This window comes from Oncorhynchus nerka, linkage group LG6 (assembly GCF_034236695.1).
Source record: "Oncorhynchus nerka isolate Pitt River linkage group LG6, Oner_Uvic_2.0, whole genome shotgun sequence".
NCBI lineage: Eukaryota > Metazoa > Chordata > Actinopteri > Salmoniformes > Salmonidae > Oncorhynchus > Oncorhynchus nerka.
In genome coordinates, this window is record NC_088401.1 from 44,093,807 (window position 1) to 44,107,734 (window position 13,928).

Consider the following 13,928-nt stretch of genomic DNA (forward strand, 5'->3'; position numbering starts at 1 on the left):
CCTGACACCACACTACGAGGGCCCTCACCTCCTCCCTGTAGGCCGTCTCGTCGTTGTTGGTAATCAAGCCTACCACTGTTGTGTCGTCCGCAAACTTGATGATTGAGTTGGAGGCGTGCGTGGCCACGCAGTCGTGGGTGAACAGGGAGTACAGGAGAGGGCTCAGAACGCATCCTTGTGGGGCCCCAGTGTTTAGGATCAGCGGGGTGGAGATGTTGTTGCCTACCCTCACCACCTGGGGGCGGCCCGTCAGGAAGTCCAGTACCCAGTTGCACAGGGCGGGGTCGAGACCCAGGGTCTCGAGCTTGATGACGAGCTTGGAGGGTACTATGGTGTTGAATGCCGAGCTGTAGTCGATGAACAGCATTCTCACATAGGTATTCCTCTTGTCCAGATGGGTTAGGGCAGTGTGCAGTGTGGTTGAGATTGCATCGTCTGTGGACCTATTTGGGCGGTAAGCTTATTGGAGTGGGTCTAGGGTGTCAGGTAGGGTGGAGGTGATATGGTCCTTGACTAGTCTCTCAAAGCACTTCATGATGACGGAAGTGAGTGCTACGGGGCGGTAGTCGTTTAGCTCAGTTACCTTAGCTTTCTTGGGAACAGGAACAATGGTGGCCCTCTTGAAGCATGTGGGAACAGCAGACTGGTATAGGGATTGATTGAATATGTCCGTAAACACACCGGCCAGCTGGTCTGCGCATGCTCTGAGGGCGCGGCTGGGTTGCCGTCTGGGCCTGCAGCCTTGCGAGGGTTAACACGTTTAAATGTTTTACTAACCTCGGCTGCAGTGAAGGAGAGACCGCATGTTTTCGTTGCAGGCCGTGTCAGTGGCACTGTATTGTCCTCAAAGCGGGCAAAAAAGTTATTTAGTCTGCCTGGGAGCAAGACATCCTGGTCCGTGACTGGGCTGGTTTTCTTCTTGTAGTCCGTGATTGACTGTAGACCCTGCCAGATACCTCTTGTGTCTGAGCCGTTGAATTGAGATTCTACTTTGTCTCTATACTGACTCTTAGCTTGTTTGATAGCCTTGCGGAGGGAATAGCTGCACTGTTTGTATTCGGTCATGTTACCAGTCACCTTGCCCTGATTAAAAGCAGTGGTTCGCGCTTTCAGTTTCACGCGAATGCTGCCATCAATCCACGGTTTCTGGTTAGGGAATGTTGTAATCGTTGCTATGGGAACGACATCTTCAACGCACGTTCTAATGAACTCGCACACCGAATCAGCGTATTCGTCAATGTTGTTATCTGACGCAATACGAAACACATATCCCAGTCCACGTGATGGAAGCAGTCTTGGAGTGTGGAATCAGCTTGTTCGGACCAGCGTTGGACAGACCTCAGCGTGGGAGCCTCCCGTTTTAGTTTCTGTCTGTAGGCAGGGATCAACAAAATGGAGTCGTGGTCAGCTTTTCCGAAAGGAGGGCGGGGCAGGGCCTTATATGCGTCGCGGAAGTTAGAGTAACAATGATCCAAGGTTTTTCCGGCCCTGGTTGCGCAATCGATATGCTGATACAATTTAGGGAGTCTTGTTTTCAGATTAGCCTTGTTAAAATCCCCAGCTACAATGAATGCAGCATCAGGATGTATGGATTCCAGTTTGCACAGAGTCAAATAAAGTTTGTTCAGAGCCATCGATGTGTCTGCTTGGGGGGGAATATATACGGCTGTGATTATAATCGAAGAGAATTCTCTTGGTAGATAATGCGGTCAACATTTGATTGTGAGGAATTCTAAATCAGGTGAACAGAAGGATTTTAGCTCCTGTATGTTTCTTTGATCACACCACATCTCGTTAGCCATAAGGCATACGCCCCCGCCCCTCTTCTTACCAGAAAGATGTTTGTTTCTGTCGGTGCGATGTGTGGAGAAACCCGCTGGCTGCACCGCCTCCGATAGCGTCTCTCCAGTGAGCCATGTTTCCGTGAAGCAAAGAACGTTACAGTCTCTGATGTCCCTCTGGAATGCTACCCTTGCTCGGATTTCATCAACCTTGTTGTCAAGAGACTGGACATTGGCGAGAAGAATGCTAGGGAGTGGTGCACGATGTGCCTGTCTCCGGAGTCTGACCAGAAGACCGCCTCGTTTCCCTCTTTTACGGAGTCATTTTTTGGGTCGCCGCATGGGATCCATTCCGTTGTCCTGGTTGAAAGGCAGAACACAGGATCCTTGGTCGTACTGATGGTGAGTTGACGCTGATCTTATATTCAGTAGTTGTTCTCGACTGTATGTAATGAAACCTAAGATGACCTGGGGTACTAATGTAAGAAATAACACGTAAAAATACAAAAAACTGCATAGTTTCCTAGGAACGCGAAGCGAGGCGGCCATCTCTGTCAGCGCCGGAAGTTAGCTAATGTTATGTTGTTGCTGCTTTTTTTTCTTATTCAAAAGATTAGCCAGCTGGCTCTATGGCTGTTTCTGAAGCTGCTTCAAGGCAAGGGGTGGCTACTTTGAAGAATCTCAAATTTAAAATATATTTTGATTTTTTTGAACAATTTTTTGATTACAACATGATTCCATGTGTGTTATTTCATAGTTTTGATGTCTACACTATTATTCTACAATGTCGAAAATAGTACAAATAAAGTACTGTATATACACTACCATTCAAAAGTTTGGGGTCACTTAGAAATGTCCTTGTTTTTGTAAGAAGAACAAAAAATTGTCCATTTAAAATAACATCAAATTGATCAGAAATACAGTGTAGACATTGTTAATGTCGTAAATGACTATTGTAACTATTGTATTTTATGGAATACCTACGTAGACGTAGAGAGGCCCATTATCAGCAACCCTCACTCCTATGTTGCAATGTCAAGTTGTGTTAGCTAATCCAAGTTCATAATTTTAAAAGGCTAATTAATCATTAGAAAACCCTTTTGCAATTATATTAGCACAGCTGAAAACTGTTGTCCTGATTAAAGAAGCAATAAAACTGGCCTTCTTTAGACTAGTTGAGTATCTGGAGCATCAGCATTTGTGGGTTCAATTACAGGCTCAAAATGGCCAGAAACAAAGCACTTTCTTCTGAAAATCGTCAGTCTATTCTTGTTCTGAAAAATGAAGGCTTTTGCATGCGAGAAATTGCCAAGAAACTGAAGATCTCGTACAATACTGTGTACTACTCCCTTCACAGAACAGCGCAAACTGTCTCTATCCAGAATAGAAAGAGGAGTGGGAGGCCCCGGAGCACAACTGAGCAAGAGGACAAGTACATTAGTGTCTAGTTTGAGAAACAGACGCCTCACAAGTCCTCAACTGGCAGCTTCATTAAATAGTACCCGCAAAACACCAGTCTCAACGTCAACAGTGAAGAGGCGACTCCAGGATGCTTGCTTTCTAGGCAAATTTCCTCTGTCCAGTGTCTGTTCTTTTGCCTATCTTAATCTTTTCTTTTTATTGGCCAGTCTGGGATATGGCTTTTTCTTTGCACCTCTGCTTAGAAGGCCAGCATCCTGGAGTCGCCTCTTCACTGTTGACGTTGAGACCGGTGTTTTGCGAGTCCTTTTAATGAAGCAACATCATGGGTAAGCTTTGGCCATCGTCTTTCAGCTTGAAAAAAGTGGATTTCTACTAGTGTGGGTGTACTTGAGTAGTACTCAGTAATCTTTCCACCCCTGATTTTAATTGCTTTGAATATTTAATTTATTTTCAAATGTTAATAGTACATTTTTATATATATCCTTAATGTTTTCTACATACACATGTGCCTTGTTGCAACTCATAAAATAAATGAACTTAGTTCCTACTGTTCATTCATTTCATCTCTTCCTTTTTCGATGTAATGCATGGAGAAGATCATGTCTAACAACGTTCAAGTAACCTTAGTGAAATTAGCTAATTATCAAGGTCAATGTTTTTATTTTAAAAGATAATCAATTACTTTTACCCCAAGTACTTTTTAAATTATTGTTTTTTTTCACCAGTAATTTTACTTCTACTTGAGTGAAATGTAATTGAAGTAACAGTTCTTCTACTTTAGTAGGATATGTCAGAACTCTTTCCACCGGTGTGTTTCTAATCTCTTAATGTGTTTTGTCCCCTCATTTCTATGGCTCTGTGACATTTCCCTCATGGAAGAGGTGAAAAAAGTGTTGTAAATAAGGACATACCACCTGGTACTGACAACCTGGATGGTAAATTGCTGAGGTTGGTAACAGAATGCATTGTGACTCCTGTTTGCCACGTCTTCAATTTAAGCCTAGAAGATGGTGTATGCCCTCAGACAGGGAAGGAGGCAAAGGTCATTCTGCTACCCAGGAATAGCAGACCAATCAGCCTGTTACAAGTGCTCAGCAAACTTTTGGAAAAAATTGTGTTTGAATAGGTCTTAGGAAACTTTGCAGTATTTCGTTTTTTTAAGTACTATTTTTTTACATTATTAGCTCAGGAAATGTTTTGTGTCATTACAGACACCCGGGAAGAACTATTGGATATTAGAGCGGCGGTAACTCACCAGAACTACCAGCATTACAACCAAGGAATACGACTTCCCTGGAGCAGATCCTTTGTTCACTCTCCCCAGAGCAATTTAACTTATTCCAGAGGCCAATCCAAAACATCACCGGCAGAGGAGAGGCACTCGAGGCGGGATGCTGGTTCGACTTAAGAGGCACACACACCACCCACCACTTCCAAGTATATTGCTTGCTAATGTTCAGTCTTTGGGAAACAACGTTGATGAGCTTAGAGCAAGGATTTCTTTCCAGGGAGACATTGAGGCCTGTAATGTACTTTGTTTCACGGAAACATGGCTCTCTCTGGATATTCTGTCAGAGACGGTAAAGCCAGCAGAATTCTCAGTACATCGCGCAGACAGGAATAAATATCTCTCCGGGAAGCATAAGGGCGGAGGGCTGTGTTTCATGATTAACGACTGATGGTGTAATTATAGGAATATACAGGAACTCAAGTCCTTTTGTTCACGCGACCTAGAATACCTCACAATTAAATGCTGACCATATTATCTCCCAAGAGAATTCTCCTCCGTCATCGCCACGGCCGTTTACATCTCACCTCAAGCCAAAACCTCGATGGCCCTCAAAGAACTTCACTGGACTTTATGCAAACTGGAAACCACATATCCTGAGGCTGCATTTATTGTAGCTGGGGTTTTAACAAAGCAAATCTGAGGACTAGGCTGCCGAAGTTCTATCAACATAACATACTGTCCTACTCGCGCTACTAAGACTCTCGACATTTGCTATTCAAACTTCCGGAATGCTTACAAGGCCCTCCCCCACCCTCCTTTCGGCAAATCTGACTTCTCCCGTCCTATAGGCAGAAACTCAAACAGGAAGTACCCGTGCTTCGTACTATTCAACACTGGTCTGACCAATCGGAATCCACACTTCAGGATTGTTTTGATCACGTGGGCTGGGATATGTTCCGGGTAGCTTGCGAAAATAATCTAGACGCATACACGGATACAGTGACAGAGTTTATAAGGAAGTGTATAGGAGATGTAGTACCCACTGTGACTATTAAAACCTACCCTAACCAGAAACCGTGGATAGATGGTAGCATTCGCACGAAACTGAAAGAGCGAACCACCGCATTTAACCATGGCAAGGCGACAGGTAATATGGCAAAACATAAACAGTGTACTTATTCACTCCACAAGGCAATTAAACAAGCTAAACATTAGTATAGAGATAAAGTGGAGTCGCAATTCAACGGCTCAGACATGAGACAGGCACGCTTTGAAGATAACACAGTGCCACCAACGAGGCCCGCTACTAAGGACTGTGGGCTCTCCTTCTCTGTGGCCGACATGAGAAAAAACATTTAAACGTGTGAACCCTCGCAAGGCTGCCGGCCCAGACGGCATCCCTAGCCACGTCCTCAGAGCATGCGCAGACCAGCTGGCTGACTGGTGTTTATGGGCATATTCAATCTCTTCCTTTCTCAGTCTGCTGTCCCCACATGCTTCAAGATGGCCACCATTGTTCCTGTAGCCAAGAAGGTAAAGGTAACTGAACTTAATGACTATCACCCCGTAGCAATCACTTCTGTCATCATGAAGTGCTTTGAGAGACTAGTCAAGGATCCAATAGATCCACAGACAATGCAATCGCCAACACACTGCACACTGCCCTATCCCATCTGGACAAGATAAATATCTATTTAAGAATGCTGTTTATTGACTATAGCTCAGCATTAAACACCATACTACCCTCCAAGCTCATCATTCAGCTTGAGGCCCTGGGTCTGAACCTCACCTCCACTCCACTGATCCTCAACACTAGGGCCCCACAAGGGTGCGTGCTCAGCCCCCTCCTGTTATCCCTGTTCACCCATGACTGCGTGGCCAAGCACACCTCCAACTCAATCATCAAGTTTGCACACGACACAACAGTAGTAGGCTTGATTACCAACGATGACGAGACAGCCTACAGGGAGGAGGTGAGGGCTCTGGTAGTGTGGTGCCTGGATAACAACCTTTCACTCAACGTCAACAAAACAAAGGAGATGATCGAGGACTTCAGGAAACAGCAGAGGGTGCACCCCCCTATCTACATCTACGGGGCCGCAGTGGAGAAGGTGGAAAGTTTCAAGTTCTTTGGCGTACACATCACTGACAAACTGAAATGGACCACCCACACAGACAGTGTGGTGAAGAAGGCGCAACAGAGCCTCTTCAACCTCAGGAGGCTAAAGAAATTATGCTTGTCACCTAAAACCTTCACAAACTTTTACAGATGCACAATTGAAAGCATCCTGTCAGACTGTATAACCACCTGGTACGGCAACTGCACCGCCCACAACCGCAAGGCTCTCCAGAGGTGGTGCGGTCTGCCCAACGCATTACCGGGGGCAAACTACCCACCCTCCAGGACACCTACATCACTGGATGTCACAGGAAGGCCAAAAGATCATCAAGGCCATCAGACTGTTAAACAGCGATCACTAGCACATTAGAGGCTGCTGCCTATAGGCATAGACTAGAAATCACTGGCCACTTTAAGGAATGGAACACTAGTCACTTTAATAATGTTTACATATCCGGTATTACTCATCTCATATGTATATACTGTATTCTATACTATTCTATGGTATCTTAGTCAATGTTTACATATCTTGCATTACTCATTTCATATGTATATACTGTATTCTGTACTATTCACTGTATCTTAGTCACTTAATGTTCACATATCTGGCATTACTCATCTCATATGCATATAGTTTTCTATACTATTCTACGGTATCTCCTTCACTTAATGTTTACATGTCTTGCATTACTCATCTCATATGTATATATTATTTTCTATACTATTCTACTGTGTCTTTGTCCGTTCCGTTCTGACATCGCTCGTCCATATGTATATAGTCTTAATTCATCTCTACTTAGATTTGTGTGTAATTTGTTAGATATTACTTGTTAGATATTACTGCACTGATGGAGCTAGAAGCACAAGCATTTTGCTACTACACCCGCACTAAACATCTGCTTATCACATGTACAGTGGGGAGAACAAGTATTTGATACACTGCCGATTTTGCAGGTTTTCCTACTTACAAAGCATGTAGAGGTCTGTAATTTTTTTATCATAGTTACACTTCAACTGTGAGAGACGGGAATCTAAAACAAAAATCCAGAAAATCACGCCATATGAGTTTAAGTAATTAATTTGCATTTATAGGATTTTATAACAAAATAAATAAACAAACTAAGCCGTTGACCAAAAGGTTGTGGCCAAAAAGGGAAAGCAAAACAACAAACGCCTACTCCTGTCTTAGACTATCGTCTACACATAACTGTTACAGGAGGAACGCTTCTCTCTACCTAAAGCCTGCCTAGGTTAACAGAGAGACAAGATGCCCAGTCACAGAAGCTTTCTCTGAGGTAGGAAAAACCGACGTCTTCACAGGTCCCCATCTCTACTCCCAATCCTCCCCCAGCTCCTCTCCTGGCTCATCTACAGTGGCAAGAAAAAGTATGTGAACCCTTTGGAAATACCTGAATTTCAGCATAAATGGGTCATAACATTTGATCTGATCTTCATCTAGGTCACAACAATAGACAAACAGTCTGCTTAAACGAATAACACACAAACAATTATACGGTTTCATGTCTTTATTGAACACACCATGTAAACATTCACAGTGCAGGGTGGGAAAAGTATGTGAACCCTTGGATTTAATAACTGGTTGACCCTGCTTTGGCAGCAATAACCTCAACTAAACGTTTTCTGAAGGTGCGGATCAGACCTGCACAACGGTCAGGAGGAATTGTGGACCATTCCTCTTTACAAAACTGTTTCAGTTCAGCAATATTCTTTGGATTTCTGGTGTGAACTGCTCTCTTGAGGTCATGACACAGCATCTCAATCGGGTTGAGGTCTGGACTCTGACTGGGCCACTCCAGAAGGCTTATTTTCTTCTGTTGAAGCCATTCTGTTGTTGATGAACTTATGTGTTTTGGGTCATTGTCCTGTTGCATCACTCAACCTCTGTTGAGCTTCAATTGGCGGACAGATAGCCTAACATTCTCCTGTAAAATGTCTTGATAAACTTGGGAATTCATTTTCCCGTCAATGATAGCAAGCAGTCCAGGCCCTGAGATAGCAAAGCAGCCCCAAACCATGATGCTCCCTTCACCATACTTTACAGTTGAGATGAGATTTTGTGTTGGTGTGCTGTGTCTTTTTTCTATATAGACAAGAAAAATACAATAATTTGTGTGTTATTAGTTTAAGCACACTATGTTCGTCTATTGTTGTGACTTAGATGAAGTTCCTATCAAATTTGATGAATTTATGCAGAAATCCAGGTAATTCCAAAGGGTTCACATACTTTTTCTTGCCATAGAGGAAGACACAAAGCAATTAATGGGCCCAGCTCTGTACTAATTGGCTTTACACTGAGTATCTATCCCCTGAGGAGGGTGCTGTCGTGTCGTCTTCCTCCAGACGAGACTTCCGGGTCTCGATGGGATAGCGCATCTGCATTGCTGTGGGATCTCCCCGATCGGTGAACCACCTGGAAATTAAAGGGTTGAAGCGACAGGAACCATCTTGTTATTCGGCTGTTCGTGTCTTGCTTGACCACCATCCACTGGAGGGGCGCATGATCCGTGACCAGCCGGAATCGCCTACCCAGGAGATAGTACCTCAGGTATTCCAGTGCCCACTTAATTGCCAGTGCCTCCCTCTCTATCGTCGCAACCCTGTCGGGACAGCTTGCGGCTTATGTATAGGACGGGATGTTCCTCCACCCGTCCCCTTGGGACAGAACAGCCCTCAAGCTGGTGCTGGGGCATCGGTGTGGACAGTGAAGGGCTGCTGGAAATCTGTGGCTCTCATCACCAGCTCCAAGCACAGCGTGTCTTTGAGGTGGAGGAACGCCCCCTCGGCTTCTGATGTCCATACCACCCTCACCGGGTTCCTCTTCTTAGTCATGTTGGTCAGTGGGGTGGCGATGGTGGCATAACTTGGGATGAACCGCCTGTAGTAACCTGTTGCACTGAGGTTTGATCAGACTGCTTCCGATGGTGTAGCCAAGGTATTCAGCCTCGTTCAGTCCCATGTGGCACTTCTTTGGGTTGGCTGTCAGGCTGGCCACCTCCAAGCTGGCCAGCACAGAGTGCAGCTTGCGGAGGTGGTCCTCCCAGTCCTGACTGTGTATTACCACGTCGTCAATGGTAATACACAGGATGTAACCGCGTGTCCATAAGCCTCTGGAAGGTGGCAGTCGCTCCGTGCAAGCCGAAGGGGAGGCGAACGTACTGAAATAGTCCATCCGGGATGGCAAAGAAGGTTTTGTGGCGGTCTTCGGGGGCCAGAGGCACCTGCCAGTACCCCTTTATGAGGTCAAGGGTCGACATACAGCTGGCTTCCCAAGCCGCTTGATCAGCTCATTGACCTTCAGGATGGGGTAGGCGTCAAACCTGGAGATGGCATTGAGGGCTCTGAAATCATTGCAGAAGCGAATAGACCCATCGGGTTTTGGCACCAGCTCGATATGGCTGGATGATTTGCTGGTGGACGGCTCGATGACAGTCATCTTCAACATTTCCCTCCTCTCTTTCCGTACCATCTCCCGGCGTGACGCTGGTACCCTGTAGGGTTAGAGATGGACCTTCCTTGGCTCAGTGGCTATGCGACGGCAGAGCAAGGTGGTTAACCAAGATCCGTTGTTTATGGTGGACAACCTTTTCAAGATCTCGCGTCTGCTGAGCCGTAAGAGTGGTGCCAAAAGGCACCTTTTCTGGAGGACATTCCTCTCCGTCTGACTTGTCCCATAAGCACCTGTGCCTCTCATCCACATAGGCTTTCAACAGGTTGATGTGGTATATCTGCACCGTTTTCCGGGCTGACTCACCCTGTAGTTGACCGGGGACACTTGCTCTGTCACCATATATGGGCCCTGCCACTGAGCCAGGAGCCTGTGTTCCGGCGTGGGGATGAGGAGGAGTTTCTTATCTCCTGGGCAGAACTGTCGTGGCTGGGCCGTTCTATTGTACGCCGGGGCTTGAATTTCCTCTGTTTTGGCCATGTGTTCCCTCACCACCAACCATTTCGCTGCCATTCAGTCCTTCACGAAGGTGACGTGTTCGATGAGGAAATGGTACAGGCAGGGTTGATTCTCCCAGGCCTCCTTGGATAAGTCAAGGATGCCGCGACAGGGCCTCCCATAGAGCAGCTTGAAAGGCGAGAAGCCTGTGGAAGCATGGGGAACTCCTGGAGCGTGAAAATACGCCGCAGCCCGTCTGGTGTTCAACCTTCCCAAGTTCTCTCACGTCACCCCGCTCCTCCGCTCTCTCCACTGGCTTCCAGTTGAAGCTCGCATCCGCTACAAGACCATGGTGCTTGCCTACGGAGCTGTGAGGGGAACGGCACCTCAGTACCTCCAGGCTCTGATCAGGCCCTACACCCAAACAAGGGCACTGCGTTCATCCACCTCTGGCCTGCTCGCCTCCCTACCACTGAGGAAGTACAGTTCCCGTGCAGCCCAGTCAAAACTGTTCGCTGCTCTGGCCCCCCAATGGTGGAACAAACTCCCTCACGACGCCAGGACAGCGGAGTCAATCACCACCTTCCGGAGACACCTGAAACCCCACCTCTTTCAGGAATACCTAGGATAGGATAAAGTAATCCTTCTCACCCCCCTTAAAAGATTTAGATGCACTATTGTAAAGTGGCTGTTCCACTGGATGTCTTAAGGTGAACGCACCAATTTGTAAGTCGCTCTGGATAAGAGCGTCTGCTAAATGACTTAAATGAAAATGAGGTGGGGCAACAACATATCCCAATTCTTCCTGTCCCTCAGGGCCTCCCATAGAGCAGCTTGAAAGGCGAGAAGCCTGTGGATGCCTGGGAGACCACTGGGAGCGCAAACATGAGGTGGGGCAGCAACATATCCCATGTCTTCCTGTCCATGTTCACCACCTGGCATAGCACGCTTATTATGGGTTTATTCAGCCGTTCACAAAGCCTGTCCTTCTCAGGGTGGCACACATCGGTCCTTATTTGTTTTGACACAGATCCTTCATCAGTCTGGATATGAATGGCGTGCCCTGATTGGTCAGAATGGTGGCCGGGAGGCTCACTCGGGAGAACATTAGATACAGTTCCTTTGCTATGGCTTTCGTTTCCATCAACCTCAGGGGAATAGCTTCTGGGAACTTCGTTGCATAGTCCACCACCACCAAGATATACTCATGTCCGCAAGCAGAACGCGGAAGGGGTCGCGCCAGGTTCATGGCTATGTGCTCAAACAGGGTCTTAATAATTGGGAGGGCCATTCATAAGAGGGTTATGGTATGTTCGCTTGGCAGCAGTGCGTTGGCAAATGTCACACGGTTTGCAATACTTAGCGACATCTGAGGGTAATCCTCAGCCAATAGAAACGCCCCAGCAACCGTTCAGTGGTTTTCTCCCTGAGGTGCCCCCTCTACGTTCCTGTTCTACCCCTCTACATTTGGCCAACCAGTACAAGAGACCCCGCTTGATGGCGTAATAAGGAGTGGTTACCTCACCTTCCGAGCCAATACTCCTCCCATCTATCCACTTCAATTACCGCATCACCATGTGAAGGTCGGTGTCACTGTGGTGGCCCATTAGCTCTTCCGACAGGGTGAAGTTCTGCTTTTGGGGCGAGGGCGGGAGGCTCTCCTGGTTGGATGACTCATGCCAAACCGCCTCTAGGTGCTCTCCCTCTGACTCCTGAAACACCTGGCGTAACTGTTCCCTCTGGAGTTCGTTGACTTGACCTCGGACGGTGGTCTGGTTAGAACCGGCTACCGCAGAGTTGCTCTCGATCCCCTCCATGTGTCTTCCTCCGCGGTCTCTTGGAACAAGTGCCTCAGACAGTCATCGGGGAGTCTCCTTCCTCCCCCTGGTCTGCCGAGGAATTCCGGTTGCCCTGCCACGCCTCCTTAGCTTAATATCATCCCTTCCCCTGCGGTGTGCGCCATCAAGGGCATCTCTGGGTGAGCTATGAGTGAGCCAGTGCTTGGCGATTAAAGTTGTGTCTGTCTGCGTGATCTATCGGGGCCACTCCCTCGCCCCGCCTTCCTCCACAGAAGCTTGAACAGGGGGCAGTCCCTCCCCAGTAGCACCAGTACCGTCATACGATCAGGGTAGTCTTCTCGGCAGGGGTAATGGAAGCTGACTCGGGCTGTGGGTTAGCATTTGGTGTCCCCGTGGATGCAGGCTATGGCAGTTTCCGCCTCGAGACGGGGCGTGTTGGCCAGGACCTCCCGTACCAGAGACACCATGCTTCCCGAATCCAGGAAGGCCTCCCAGTCCTCCCTCTTACACACACTGGCACACACCGAGTCGGGGCCAGCTCCACATGCCAACATACCTGTGGTGCGGGACATTCCACCTGGTCATGGGGGGTGGCTGATGATTCAGTGGGCATAGGGATGTCTACACTGGGGCAGTGTCTAGCCATATGACCATATGTGGTGCACTTGAAACACTGTACTGGGCCCTGAGGCATGACCTGACCAAAACTCTTGACTATGGGGCTCGGTGCTGGCCTGGCCTTGTCGACTATCCTGCTAACCTCTGGGCCCGGTCTCTAGGGTTCAGCTGATAGCGGGACTGAATCTCCGCCTTCAGACATGAATAATCCACGGCAGCCCCTTCCTCACAATGTCATAGTACGCCTGGGGCGTTGCCTGTGAGCAGGGGAGCCAGGCGGCCCGCCCATTCGTCCTGAGGCCATCTCTATCTCTGCGCCATTTGTTCGAAGGACAGAAGGTAGGCCTCCACATCGTCGTCCTCCGTCAGACATGGAATCAGCACGTTGACATTGGGCATCCTACAGTCCCTGGGAGACGGGCGGTCTACTATTTCGGCCTGGAGAAGGTCTAAGGTGTCCTGTTGGGCGAAAGTGCAGGCCGTTAGCTGATGCAGCAATTCTTCGCTCATGCCTATCAGCGGGTGAGGTGGGCTTCCGATAATAAATACAAAAATTATAAACCACAGCCACCGGGAAAGGTTGTGGTCTTGCCTCAAAGTATCTGCATTCTCCACCAGTTGTGAATGGCTCAGCTTGTCCAAAGCACCCTAACACAGGCGGGAGGCATGAAATGAACAGACCAGAGGCAGTGGTTGTGACTCCTTTTCCTTTGTAACGTTTACTAAACGGGTCTTCTTTTTCTGGCCAAAATAACTCAGGGAACGTCCAACACTGAAACACCAGAGTAACAAAACAAATAAACATAAACTAAGCCGTTGACCAAAAGGCTGTGGCCAAAAAGGGAAAGCAAAACAACAAACAGCTAATCCTGTCTTAGTCTATCGTCTACACATAACAGGAGGCATGCTTCTCTCTACCTAAAGCCTGCCTAGGTTAACAGAGAGACAAGGTGCCCAGTCACAGAAACTTTCTCTGAGGTAGGAAAAACCGATGTCCTCACAGGTCCCCGTCTCTACTCCCAATCCTCCCCCAGCTCCTCTCCTGTCACACCTA